This window comes from Pholcus phalangioides, unplaced genomic scaffold (assembly GCF_987345545.1).
Source record: "Pholcus phalangioides strain wild (caught in Gottingen) unplaced genomic scaffold, Ppha-v1.0 ptg000007l_1, whole genome shotgun sequence".
Lineage (NCBI taxonomy): Eukaryota > Metazoa > Arthropoda > Arachnida > Araneae > Pholcidae > Pholcus > Pholcus phalangioides.
Genome location: NW_028301600.1, coordinates 26,659,667 through 26,672,617, shown reverse-complemented (window position 1 = coordinate 26,672,617; position 12,951 = coordinate 26,659,667). Strand labels below are relative to the sequence as shown.

The window sequence follows — 12,951 nt, the reverse complement described above, 5'->3', positions numbered from 1 at the left end:
CTTCATATATGAAATTTTTGGCCTGTGTGCTTATTTTTATATATTTATAAATTATGCTTATTGCTGGATTATTTGTTGGGAATTAAAGTTGTCACTCAACTAAAAATGAAATATGTTGATAAGCTTGAAATAGCCTCAACCTACCCCATAGGGCATTGTTTCTTTATCTTTTTTTGCCTGTGGCCCCCTTTGAACCATATTTTTTTCTCGTGGCTCCCCGTCTTACCTAGAGTTTTCGACCCTCATCTAGAAGCAAGATCCTTTATACGTATTGAAATGATTTTTTCAGTGAATTTATACAGAACAAAAATTTTGCGAATAACATTGGCCTTCAGACCACTGGCCTAGAATTTATTGAGCTCCCCGCTAGTCCGAGTTCTATTCAGGGCCGTCTGAACATCATGGGCGCTGTAGGCAAAGTGATGCTGTGGTAGTCTGAGACGGCCCTGGTTTTATGGGTGGTTTTTTGTTGGATTCTGTAAGTATATAGTCACTAATATAAAAGTTTTATTTCTCAGCTCTCTGCAGCCCTCCAAACCACCTGTCATGGCCCCTTTCTCCATTTTCTTCTGTGGACCCCTTGGAGTATCCCAGTACCACTAGGGGGCCATGTTGAGAACCACTGCCATATGGTATACAGCAATTTCTGAAGATTGGACTTAGATTGGGATAGTAAGTCTTCCAATTGTGTTCCAAATTGATGTAATTAGCATCAATCATATTCCAAATAAAAGATGCAAATCTCTCCAATTCTTCATACAAAAGTTGATTAGTTAAGTTTAATAAGTGCTTCTGTGCACCAAATTTGTCATTAAAATCCTACTCATTTGTGTTCACAATGGCCAGATGATTGGGAAGTGTTCAAGGTACTTTGGAAAGGTGGTGGTACAATCACTAAAGTGAGATTACTGCATATGTTCCGTTTCTCCCACCCTTGCTCTCTATTAATTCGTTCTCTTGACTATCATCTTTATTTAAATTTTAGAATTTGTTAGTAAACATTTAAATTACAGTTTACAGTATTAATTTTAACTGTAAATATGCTGTACCTCATGCAATTTACATAAGTTCTTTGAATGACTTGGGATCAGTATGATCTTGTGTCAGATTTTGCCTTTATTTGCAGCCTACGTCCCTCAGACATCAGTGGATCACTTCCAGCAACTCTCCTTCCACCTCTTTGTCCACACCATACACAATAACCTTGGAATCCATTCTGCAAATTACTTCTACCAAGAATTTGCTTCATAGTTCTCAATAGAGGATTTTGCAAAATCCTGAATCATCTTTGCCTCCCCTTTCTCCAAGGTCTCAACAAAGACCACTCCTTTTTGGTCTCCCTATGGTCCGTAATATTGACAGTGGACCTGATGGGGTTGTGGGACGTTTTAAGTTCATCAAGTGTTTTACCTCTATTTGCTATCAAGGCTGTAAGGTTTCTGATCTTAATTTTTTCCTTTCACCACCTCCACAAACATCTTAGACATGCTAGTGCAGTGGAACCTTGTTTATACAATGTTCAAGAGGTCGAGTCAAAACGTCATATATATGTGTAAGTCGAATAACTGAGATTAAAAAAAAGAGACCCCTGCAGACATAAAATATTCTAAAATTCAATGTGTTTTAATGACATCTCTAATTCTGTTATAAAAAATATTTCAATCGTACTTGAGGGGAAAAAAATCACATTTCAAATCACTTAAATAAAATTTATCAGAACATTACCTTTGGGGCATGACATTGGGTAAAAACTTACAAAAAAATATTCTCAACTTGGGAAAATTGCCCACCTTGCACTCTCATTTTTTGGCAGTAGATTATTTGCAACCTGGTGTTTGGTCTTTGATTTTGTTTCTCTGCTTTATAATCATTTAACGATGTTGATACAGAGATATTCAGTTTTTTTGCAAGATATACTTTCATCATTAATTTAAAATTGTCAATCTTCAACAATTTAGTTTTTTTAGAGATTGTGCTTTTTGTTATTTTAACATTACGAATGCAGATTTGACACAGCCAGCACTACGACGAACAAAAATTCTACAGGAAATGATCAAAAGAACTTACTGTGTATGTGTACCGTATGTGTCTCTTATCAGCAGACCTCTCCAAATGCTTACAATATACTTAATCACTCTCTGGGGATAACGATGAAAACATTTGGGGGAAAAAATTCTGAAAGGACATATGACCATCAAAACAATTGGAATCCGTTTGTTTGGGGTTCACAGCATCTGCGTACTCTCAGAAGCAAACAATGAACAAACTACTTAAGTGTGCACTTTAAATGGTGATCAGGCTATTTTCGTATATGTCAGCAATCACCTTAAAATTTATGGCTTTTGCGGTGACAATATGTAAGAACTGTTGCAGCAATGCGTTTTCACTGTAAACAAAAATTGTGAACATTTGATGGATATCATTAGTTTTTTCAACAGATTCAGAGTTCAAGTCGAAGTGAAAACCTCGAATAAATGAATTTTTAAAAAACAATCGAATGTGTATAGGAACCAACTGTGGCAGAAGCCGAGCGGAATATAAGAGTGAAAGTCGTATAACTGAGCAATGTATAAATAAGGTTCCACTGTAGTAGGCTCCTCGTTTTGCTCGTTATGGTTGTGAGTGCTGGAGAGTCTCCTCAAAGAGCTCTAGCAAATTCCTTTAATATGTTGGTAAAGCCAAATTTATTCATTCTAATGATCAGTTCAATTATCTAAATCTTGCCTTTTTTCCTACTTTGTTATATGATCAATAAAGACCACGAATCTAATAAACTATAATTGAATTGTGAGCTTTTAATAATTTTGCTGAAAAGAAATCAGGAAACATGAGTAATACCAAGCTGTTAGAGGAAACTCCTGATTAATAGTTTTTACTTATAAACCGTTCTAATACCAATATGTGTGCATTTCTTTCTAGTGTAAACATTCGGTGAATGTAAACTGAAGAGCCAAAAAAACTGGTCCAGGCATGCGTATGCAAATAAAGAGATATGGAACCAATCAGAGTATGGCGCTGCGGTCGGACAACGCCTATATAACAACAAGTGTCTGGCATAGTTGGAGAGATGGGACATAGCATCTCTGAGGTAGCGATGAAATTTGGATTTTCACGTACGGCCATTTCACGAGTGTACCGTGAATATCGGGAATCCGGTAAAAAATTAAATCTACGACATCGCTGCGGCCGGAAAAAGATCATGCAAGAACGGGACCAACGACGACTGACGAGAATCATTAAGCGTGACAGATGTGCAACCCTTCTGCAAATTGTGGCAGATTTCAATGCTGGGCCATCAACAAGTGTCAGCGTGTGAACCATTCACTGAAACATCATCGATATGGGCTTTCAGAGCCGAAGGCCCACTCGTGTATCCTTGATGACTGCATGACACAAAGCTTTACGCCTCGCCTGGGCCCAACAACACCAACATTGGACTGTTGAGGACTGGAACCACGTTGCCTGGTCTGACGAGTCTCGGTTCCAATTGCTTCGACCTGATGGATGTGTACGGGTATGGAGACAACCTCATGAATCCATGGACCCTACATGTCAACAGGGGACTGTTCAAGCTGGTGGAGGCTCTGTGATGGTATGGGGCGTGTGCAGTTGGCGTGATATGGGACCCCTGATACGTCTAGATGCGACTCTGACAGGTGACAGGTACGTAAGCATCCTGTCTGATCACCTGCACCCATTCATGTCCATTGTGCATTCCGACGGACTTGGACAATTACAGCAGGACAAATCGACACCCCACACGTCCAGAATTGCTACAAAGTGGCTCCAGGAACACTCTTCTGACTTTAGAAGAGATCTCCACCCCCTCTTACTCCTACGGATTTATGGACAGCCCTGCAGGATTCATGGTGTCAATTACCCCCAGCACTACTTCAGACATTAGTCGAGTCCATGCCACGTCGTGTTGTGACACTTCTGCGTGCTCGCGGGGACCCTAGACAATAGTAGGCAGGTAACCAGTTTTTTTGGCTCTTCAGTGTATTACAAGGTGTTTTACATGTATATTTTCTATGCTGTAATGGTTTAGATTTTTTCTCAACACTTTGGAATAGGTCCCTCTTTCTATTAAACTTCAATTTTGTGGAAAATTTGCCATTTACTAAAGTGAAAACCAGAGAGTTGATTCTCTCTGAACTAGTCTTTAAGTTGTTGTGCATGTGGCCATTGTGCATCATGCCATCCTATGTCTGGTGGTGGTAATTCTATCTCAGCCTGCTTCTCCTTTGAAAAACCATGTTATAAAAATTGGTAGTACCACAGCATTAAATTTATTGTCAATTTGGAAAATAGATGACAGCACCAACTAAACATGTAACTTCCACAAGACACATTTACTGCTAGGGATGCTACAAATACATTTCTATGCAACTCAGACTTGTAATAAATTATCCTACAAAAATGGATAGCAGTTGTGCATATTCTGGAAAAAAGGGGTTGGAATCTCTTGGGGGGTCATCTCTCTCTTTGAAGTAAAAATTTAGAAACACCAGCAAAAATTACCTGTTAAATCACAATACAAAGAATAAGTACAATCAAACGTAGTTATAACAACTTTGGTTGTAACCACACCTTAGCTATAATGTCAATAATTGGCAGTTCAAACTGCCAACTTACCCATAGAGAACAACTTTAATGAACCTTGCTTATAAAGGTGATGAAAAGCAACCACCTTGTATATAACAACAAATTTTTTGTTTCTATTTCAGTGACTGATCGCATCCAGGGAATGCTATTCTGTTCTATTCATGCTTAACATTGAAAACAAAGATTTATTGCATGTTTGATGTTCTGACTTGCTCATTGACATGATCACCATATGTAAAATTTCTTTATTTTGCCATTCCCACATTTTTCTTATGAAACATCCAGTTTTTTCTGCAAAAGTTTGCTTTAATTTCTAATTTTTACGAGAACCAGAAATGCAGGTAATTTGTATAATTTATAAATTGTGTTATAATGAATATAACTATGAATATTTATCACACACAATTCCAAGTTCATTTTTTTCTGTGAAATACATTTTAGCAAACTTGCTGTAGCGCTGTATTACTCGCCAAGGGTTATTTATAAGCAACTAGCAAAAATACCCAGTGCTTCCCAGGTTTTCTTCAATTAATGGGAGGATTGAAAAAGTGACAAACCATTATAAAGGAATAAACTGTTATACTGGCAGCATTAAAGAAGTGACAAATCTTGTCCCTAACAACTGAACGCATTGTTAGGGAACCATGACAACCAAAGTAAACATTCTGAAAGTGACTGTTGGTGCCCAAGAACCATTGTTGCCTGACAGTTTTTTGCCTATTTTTGGCATTTGTCCTGCTCTGACTCAACTTTTAAAGTAGCCTATGGTTCAATCCCGGTCCTGTTTGGTATATGTGCAAAATTTGAGGACAATCGGTTTAAAATTGTAGATTTGTATAAAGAACAAACATACATAATACTTTCACATTTATATATAAGATGCTTGGTGGGAATTGATATCTCTCACGCATTAATCATCCTAATTTCCTATATTTTTCTCGATCAAATATGAACACCCTAATTACAAGGAAATTAAAACTTTATGCACAGTATTTGATTGTCCCTGAATATATTTTTCGTCAAAAAGGGCTTGGAAACATCAACCATGGTTATAACAACATCTCGGTTATAATGAAAAATGTTTGTGGAATCTTTGATGATGTTATAATCAAGTTTGTATTAGAACATGGTTCGTACGGTCCTTGAAAACCTTGAAAAAAAAAAGTTCATTTTCAAGGCCTTGAAAAAGAATTTTTTTTTAAAAATTCTGTGAGAGTCCTTGAAAAATTTGTGTTTTCCGAAATAGTTTTCGCCACCTTTTTATTTACTCCGCAAGTGACGTCCTTAAAAAAGTGCAAAGCATAGGGCAAAAGCCTTAGCAGCCACTAACCCTGGATAATTGAATTTAAAGCACGTTTTTTCCCATTATTCTTAAGCCGGGTTTTCGTAGGAGCAGGTTTTCTGTGCCGCGTTCAAAGTGAATCGCCCAGCGTGACACGCCGTCCACTCACCAATAATAAGAAAACAAGTTTGACTGTTTTCCTAGAGAGTGCAACAAGCCTCACGACAGTGTTTTACGTCGGGCGTGATTGGCCGACTGCTTCTGGAGGAGTCAAATGCGTTATGCGCCACTCATTTTACCGATCTTCATTTTGGTTTTCTTTCACTTCCCTTCATCGAGCTCGATGCTTCCCTTCAAACCGGAGCATGCAGATGACATAGTAGTTGATAGTCATAGTACATAGTAGCCGTGAGAGAGCTGATGCACCACGGTAGGAATACACAAACGCGTAGTGTGATTATGTAACACGTTTCTGTCGACGCGAAATGATCCGATCCAGTTCGGCTCCTGCAGCGCTAAAAATCTATGTTGTAATGTTTTTTCCCTTTTTATTCTCTGTGCACGTGGAACCGCTCGGCCCGACGCAATATGTAAATCGCTGGCGACGTGCTCTCACCCTCACGGGAGCTCGACTTTATACTGTAGGCTGGTTTTTTTTCCCGCGCGTTTGTATGTCGGGATTGTTTTTTTTTCTCCCTGAGATTGCGGGTTGTTATTTGTCGTTTTATTTATTTTTTTATGATCGTGTAAATGATCTTGTTTTTTTTTCCTTGCAACTTTTTATGGAATAAAAGCTAGAGTTCAAAATGAACTTCCGATCGTTGTTTTTTTTTTCAGCTCAGTCGGCACGCTCTGGCCCCCAACAACCAATTCCTCCTCCTAGAGTAGAAGTCCTTCTGCTCTAGAATCTATTGCAATAACCCACTTCTAGGAAAACCTGGCTTTATGGTAGCATGTATCCTGTGATCGTATGTAGACGTATTTGGAGTCGTTGAAAGTCATTAAACTTTTGTACTAGGTATTTTTTCTGGATGACTTGAGAAATCAATATCTTAGAAAAAAAAAGTTTCATAATTTTTGCCGAAATAATTTCAGCCTTTCGGTCCGTAAGTGAGCGAAGCTTCCTCTGATTACTGTCAACCATAGGCGGAGATTGACTTGGAAGTCTGGGGGGGGGGGCACGATGATGATGCCAATTCATATATGCATATATACATTAGATCAGTCAACTTCACCTTTCACGCTGCCCCCTCCCCCCCGTATCTCCGCGCTTGTACAAGGTTCTTTAAAGAAAGAAAGAAAAAAAATGAGTAGCATGTGTGTGTACTTTTAATTACTTGTGTCTAAAAAATCCCTTCTATCAAGATTGGTTACTGAGTGTGCCAGACAAAAATGTCGCCAAATGCAAGCTGTGCTCCAATGGGTGACTCGGCGCTCAAATAAATTGAAATTATATTACTGGAGGGAGTATGACGCAGGGCCATAACTAGGATTTTTGTATTGTCTTGCCGCCCCCACCAATTCGGAATTCGATAATTTTATAACGGTGTTCACCTAAAAATTGCCACCCGTGGCAGTTGCCCCCCCCCCGCGCCCTCTATTACCGGCGCTGGTATGACGTCAATGGTCTACATCATTCCTTGGAAGATCACGTGACGCGTTGAATGTTGGCGCTTCTCCGTTATTTTCTAATGGCATCCATAGTTGTTAGAGTTTAAAACAATAAATGAAAGAAATAATTTCAGTATCGATGATATAATTCCAAAATTAATGAAAGAGATAGTTCCAGAATTAATGAAAAAAAATTACAGAATTAATGAAAGAAAAAATTACAGAATTAATGAAAGAAAAAATTACAGAATTAATGAAAGAAAAAATTACAGAATTAATGAAAGAAAAAATTACAGAATTAATGAAAGATAAATCCAAAATTAATGAGAGATAATTCCAAAATTAATGAGAGATAATTCCAAAATTAATGAGAGATAATTCCAAACTTAATGAAAGACAATTTCAGCATTGATAAAAGAGAATTCCAAAATTAATAAAGCAATAATTCCAGAATTAATGAAATAATTTTAGAATCAATAAAAGAATTCAGCATTAATGAAAGAAAGAATTTCAGCATTAGCAAAAGAAACAAATCCAGAATTGATGAAAGCAATTATTCCAAAAATAATGAAAGCAATTATTCCAAAAGTAATGAAAGAAATAATTCCAGAATTGATGAAAGAAATAATTCCAGAATTGATGAAAGAAATAATTCCAGAATTGATGAAAGAAATAATTCCAGAATTGATGAAAGAAATAATTCCAGAATTGATGAGAGAAATAATTCCAGAATTGATGGAAAAATTTCCAGAATTAATGAAAGAAATTTTTTCAGCATTGATGGAATAAATAAATTCAGAATTAGAAAAACATTAAATTATGTCTTTCATTATCTTTAGAAGAGTTTTTTTTTTAGTCTTTAAAAGAAAATTAATTGCAATATTTAGAGACTAAACTACGTTTCAATGAGGAAACTGACAGGCACGAACTGTGTTATTCTATGTGTCATATGTTTTGTATGATATATATGTGTATGTGGCCTCCTTTATTCATTACGGATAATGTGAAATAAAGTAGGTAGAAATGTAATCTCTGAAAGTTTTAATCAAAATTAAATATGCGCCTATTCATGTGAAAAATATGCGTTTGTAAAAAAAGGTCCTTGAATTTTTAAGTTTTACCTTGAAAAGTGCTTGAATAGTCCTTGAATTTTTTTTCGTTGGAAGAGTATGAACCATGTAGAAGATTGAAACATATTACATTCAGGTACAGTTAAAAATAAGTACAAAATAAGACTAGAGTGTTTTAACTCTTTTATACGATTAGGGACATAATATTGTGTCCAAATGGCAGTGTAATAAATTCAATCGAGCTGACTGTTTCTTCAACCTCTTTTTTTCTTGATCTCAAAGCTTTATTTTAACCCTATAAAACAAAGTTGTGTGTGTCCGTCCCCCGTTCTCCTAAGCTTTCCTCATTCTCCATCGCATTCCACCCCACATGTATCTTTCTCAGAATTAATTCTTCTATTATACAGAGTGTTCAGTTAATGGACTGACAAACTCAGGGTTGTTAGTAGGCATCAAGAGGAGCAAAAGTTGCAATGGAACATGGTGTCGCAAACCATGTTGAGAGGGTGAAAATTTCAAAAAACACATGCAGGCTCCGAGTCCAGAGGAGACGAAAGGTGGATGTCAGTTGAATTCTGAATTGCTGAATGCATTCGTGGGTTCGCTCACCATATCTGACGTAAGCAGCATCAGAAAACGCAAGCGCTGGGATAGGATCATGCGCTGCGGATGACGGAAATTAGCACTGTTGTGGTAAGCCAGCACGTGTAACAGTTAACCACTTGGGGTTTTGCCAACCTTTGTCAAGGGTGTTGGGGTGCGAGTGATTGATGAGTGCCTGCTCAGTGCTTTGCAGTGTTTTTTTTTATAATATTACTATTTCTTATTGAACTATTCTAGGGAGACAGGTAAATGTCATAGCGAGGGCACAGAAGTTTGAGAACCATGTTTTTAACCCGTTAATAATTGGGGGGAATCTGAGGAAAAACTTACAAAAAAAAACAGAATTTTAACCTTCTATTGAGTTTTACAGAATTAACATTAACTTGCTATGATTGAATTCACGGGTACACTATTTTTGCCAATTTTGTTTTAATTCAGACTGATGAGAGTTGGAATAAACTGTTAAAATAGTGGATTTTTTCTCCAGCACATTAATTTTTTACAACACATTTAATTTTAGTGCTTTATATTCTGCAGCAGTAGTTCACGGTACAAACATAAGGTAATCATGATTACAGGGCTTAATTTTGACTTAAAGGGGCAATGGGCAGAACAAAGCTGAGTTTATAAAGCCTCCTCCTTGTTTTGAGAAAAAATCTGATTTGTGTGTGTCTCAGCAAATATATTTTGCTCAAATTTGAAGCCCCAAATTGGAGGGCTCATCGCAAATATCCCACTTGCCCTTAACAAAATCGGGTCCAGCCTGAACAGTGCCTAACACTTCAAGAACTTTTTTGTTTTAGTTAGCAAATGAACTTCCTCAGTGTCACTTTTGTCGCTTGAGCAATTCCGTTTTGATACACAAGGCTTTTATGGTCACTTTTGAACATATGATGATGCTGTTATCAAGCTCTTTCTTTAAAGGGAGCCATCAAAATCATTCTAATTCCTCTATAATCTCCTAATCTATTTTTCTCTCAAACTTTTCCATAGTGACGAGTGAACCAAAATTAGCAACAAGTAAACAATTTTTTAATAACATTGTGTTGTATATGAAAGCTGAACGGGACCGAAGAGGAATGACTTATAAACGGAGTGACTAATTAGGTTGACGATTTATGAAGGTTTTACTGTACTTTCATTATTCGTTCACATATATTGATAATTTCTCACTTCCAATTGGAAAGAAGATGGCAGCACCCTAATGATCATAGAAAGTAGTGGATCCAGGGTTATTAACGTTTTGTAATATAAAGGGGTTCAGACCCTTTATGTCAGTAAGATGAAGGCTTTTGCCCCTTTTTGCTAGTAACATGGATCCTGTTAGAGAAAAATATTCAGCATATAATGATGTAAAACAAGTTGATTGTCTTCTCACACAAACTCACAAAGCTTATGTAACTTCTCCAAGGGGGGTCAATGGATGTCGGGTTAAGAACCCCTGAACTGGATAATCATGCATTTTGTGTCATTTTATATGCGAGGGTACACAATTTTTGGCCTGCACAAATAGTATGTACTAAAAATGTCGATCCACACAACACTAAGTACACCAGTTTGTGATCCCAGAGTGGTAGCCAACTTTCATATTTAGAAGGTAAGCAGATAAAAGTTGTGCAATTCTTGTTTTCTTTGTGTCTGTTCTATGCACTACCACAAGCATAAAAAATATTTTCGACCAGAGGGTGCTTGCCTTCAGCTTTACGCAGGAGATTTGAATTTTTGAAACCTTGAATGGTGGTACAAGGGTCCTTACTGAGCGTGAGCTCAGTCTCTTCATCATTTCTATGCAGATACAAAAACATTAGTGCGCTAAGCAAATAATTTTGATTAGAGTTGGCATGGTATTTACCGTTGATGGTTTTTCCCATACAGAGAAAAACTCATGGTTTTTACCAACTTTAGAGAAAAAAATGACTTTCTGCCACTATTTTAAAAAAAATTATCTACTTTTTTCACTTAAAAATGCATAATTCTGATACAATGCTGTGCAAATACAGAACACTAAAATTATTGTTCTTATTAGCATGTAAATATATGTGTTGTATTTCTACGTAGAAAGAAACGTTCCCTCATGTACTAGGTGCTGGTGTACCCCCCATGTTTTCGGATTCTTGGAATGTGCTTGAGAATGGTAATGTAAATATAGGTCATGCTGTCTGGGGGTCACGCTGTCTGCGTGGGAGTGTATAGAAGAAGCCCATGTACTCGCATCAGTTGAGGTTTGTCTTTTGCAAAGGGTGGCAGCAGCTCTCATCTGCTCTCACCACTTTAAATAAATTCTCATTATTCTTGATGTTATGGAATTGCTCTGCTGAGTGTCTACGTGTCTATATCTTGATATAAATACACTACGCATTTCTTTTTTAAATACCACAAATAAGTCGGCAGGATATTAACTCAGTGGAATTGTCAAGGCAAGATATCAAGGAAAAAGATGCCAAGAAGAAGAAGATCTCAACCTCTTCCATCGTCATCATCATTTTTATTCCCTATGCCATCCGTTCCTGTATCAAATCTACCACCATCGCTGAAATTCAAACCACCTATATTCGATGAAAACTCGACCATGGCAGTGGAGGATTATTTGAAACTCTACTCATCAATGGGTAAGATTATCGGACTTGAAGATGCGGCACTGGTAATTCTTCTTCCTCAGTTTCTTGGAGGCCGCGTGCTGGATTCTTTCTTGACTCAATATGACGTTCATATGTCATGGTCCACAGCATCTGAAATTTTGAAGAGCATCATTCCCACAAAACCGTTGAAGTATTTCACACTCTTCAATGAAACCAAAGTGTCTGATCTTCCTGATGGACTTGATAACTATTATGCTACCAAGTGCAAATACGGAAAACTCGCGAAACTAGAAGATAAGCAAATCATAGAAGGACTCACCCATGGATTACCTCCTAATATTCAACGACTAATTATAGTTAATGAGCCAAATACAACCGAAGAGTGGTATCAAATTGTATACAAATTGATAAATGTTGCGGAAAAGATGCACTCGTCTCCATCACACACATCAGATCCAAAACCCGGAATTCAAACGAGAGTCAAGATGCCTTTTCATGTACCTTCTCCTGAGCGGCAAATGTTAATTTCATCAAAAATGCCTAAAGAACCTTGTCCAAGACATCTCCAGCAGAAAAATCAGCGTCATTATCATTGGCTGTCCGATTGCCATCTTCCAAGGGACCAGTATCGCAAGAATAATCCACATAACAATAATATGGCCTTGCTCATCACAAGCTACCCATGGATGTCAGCCAATCCAACCGAATAAGTGCAACTGCGACAGTGGAGAGAGCACGAAACCAAAGCAAGGATTCTGACAGCTATTGATCGAAGGTATATCAAGGGATCAAGAGACTATACCAATTTTTCCAGACACAGGTGCCAGCATAAATGTCATTCCTCTGCACTTACTAGCGAACTTTCACAACCGTCCCGATATCAACGGCAAGGACAATATAACTGTTTCTACATTCGGTGGCGACATTAATAGTATCGGTTCCGTCAATTTGCTGATCAGAATTGGAACTATTTCAAGGTATCTGAAATTTTTTGTCTTAGACGTTCCTCAAAATTTTGCGTTATTATCTTTAAAGGAATTTCGGAAATTTTTCTTAAAAATTGATTTTGTAAATTTCTGTGTTTTGCAGTTTGATAAGGTTATTTCTATTTCAAATAGTAATCATAATATCGGTATCGATAGAAGTTTCTATATATCTCCTATGATTCCTATTTCTACTAGAGTTGAAAAGAAGGACTGCT

The 12,951-nt window shown here is 37.2% G+C and overlaps 1 protein-coding gene across 1 annotated transcript in view; it reads left to right on the top strand.

Moving 5' to 3' along the window:
• Positions 1-12,951, top strand: part of LOC149085119 (zinc finger HIT domain-containing protein 1-like) — a 39,211-nt gene that overhangs the window by 5,451 nt on the left and 20,809 nt on the right. The window lies entirely within an intron of this gene.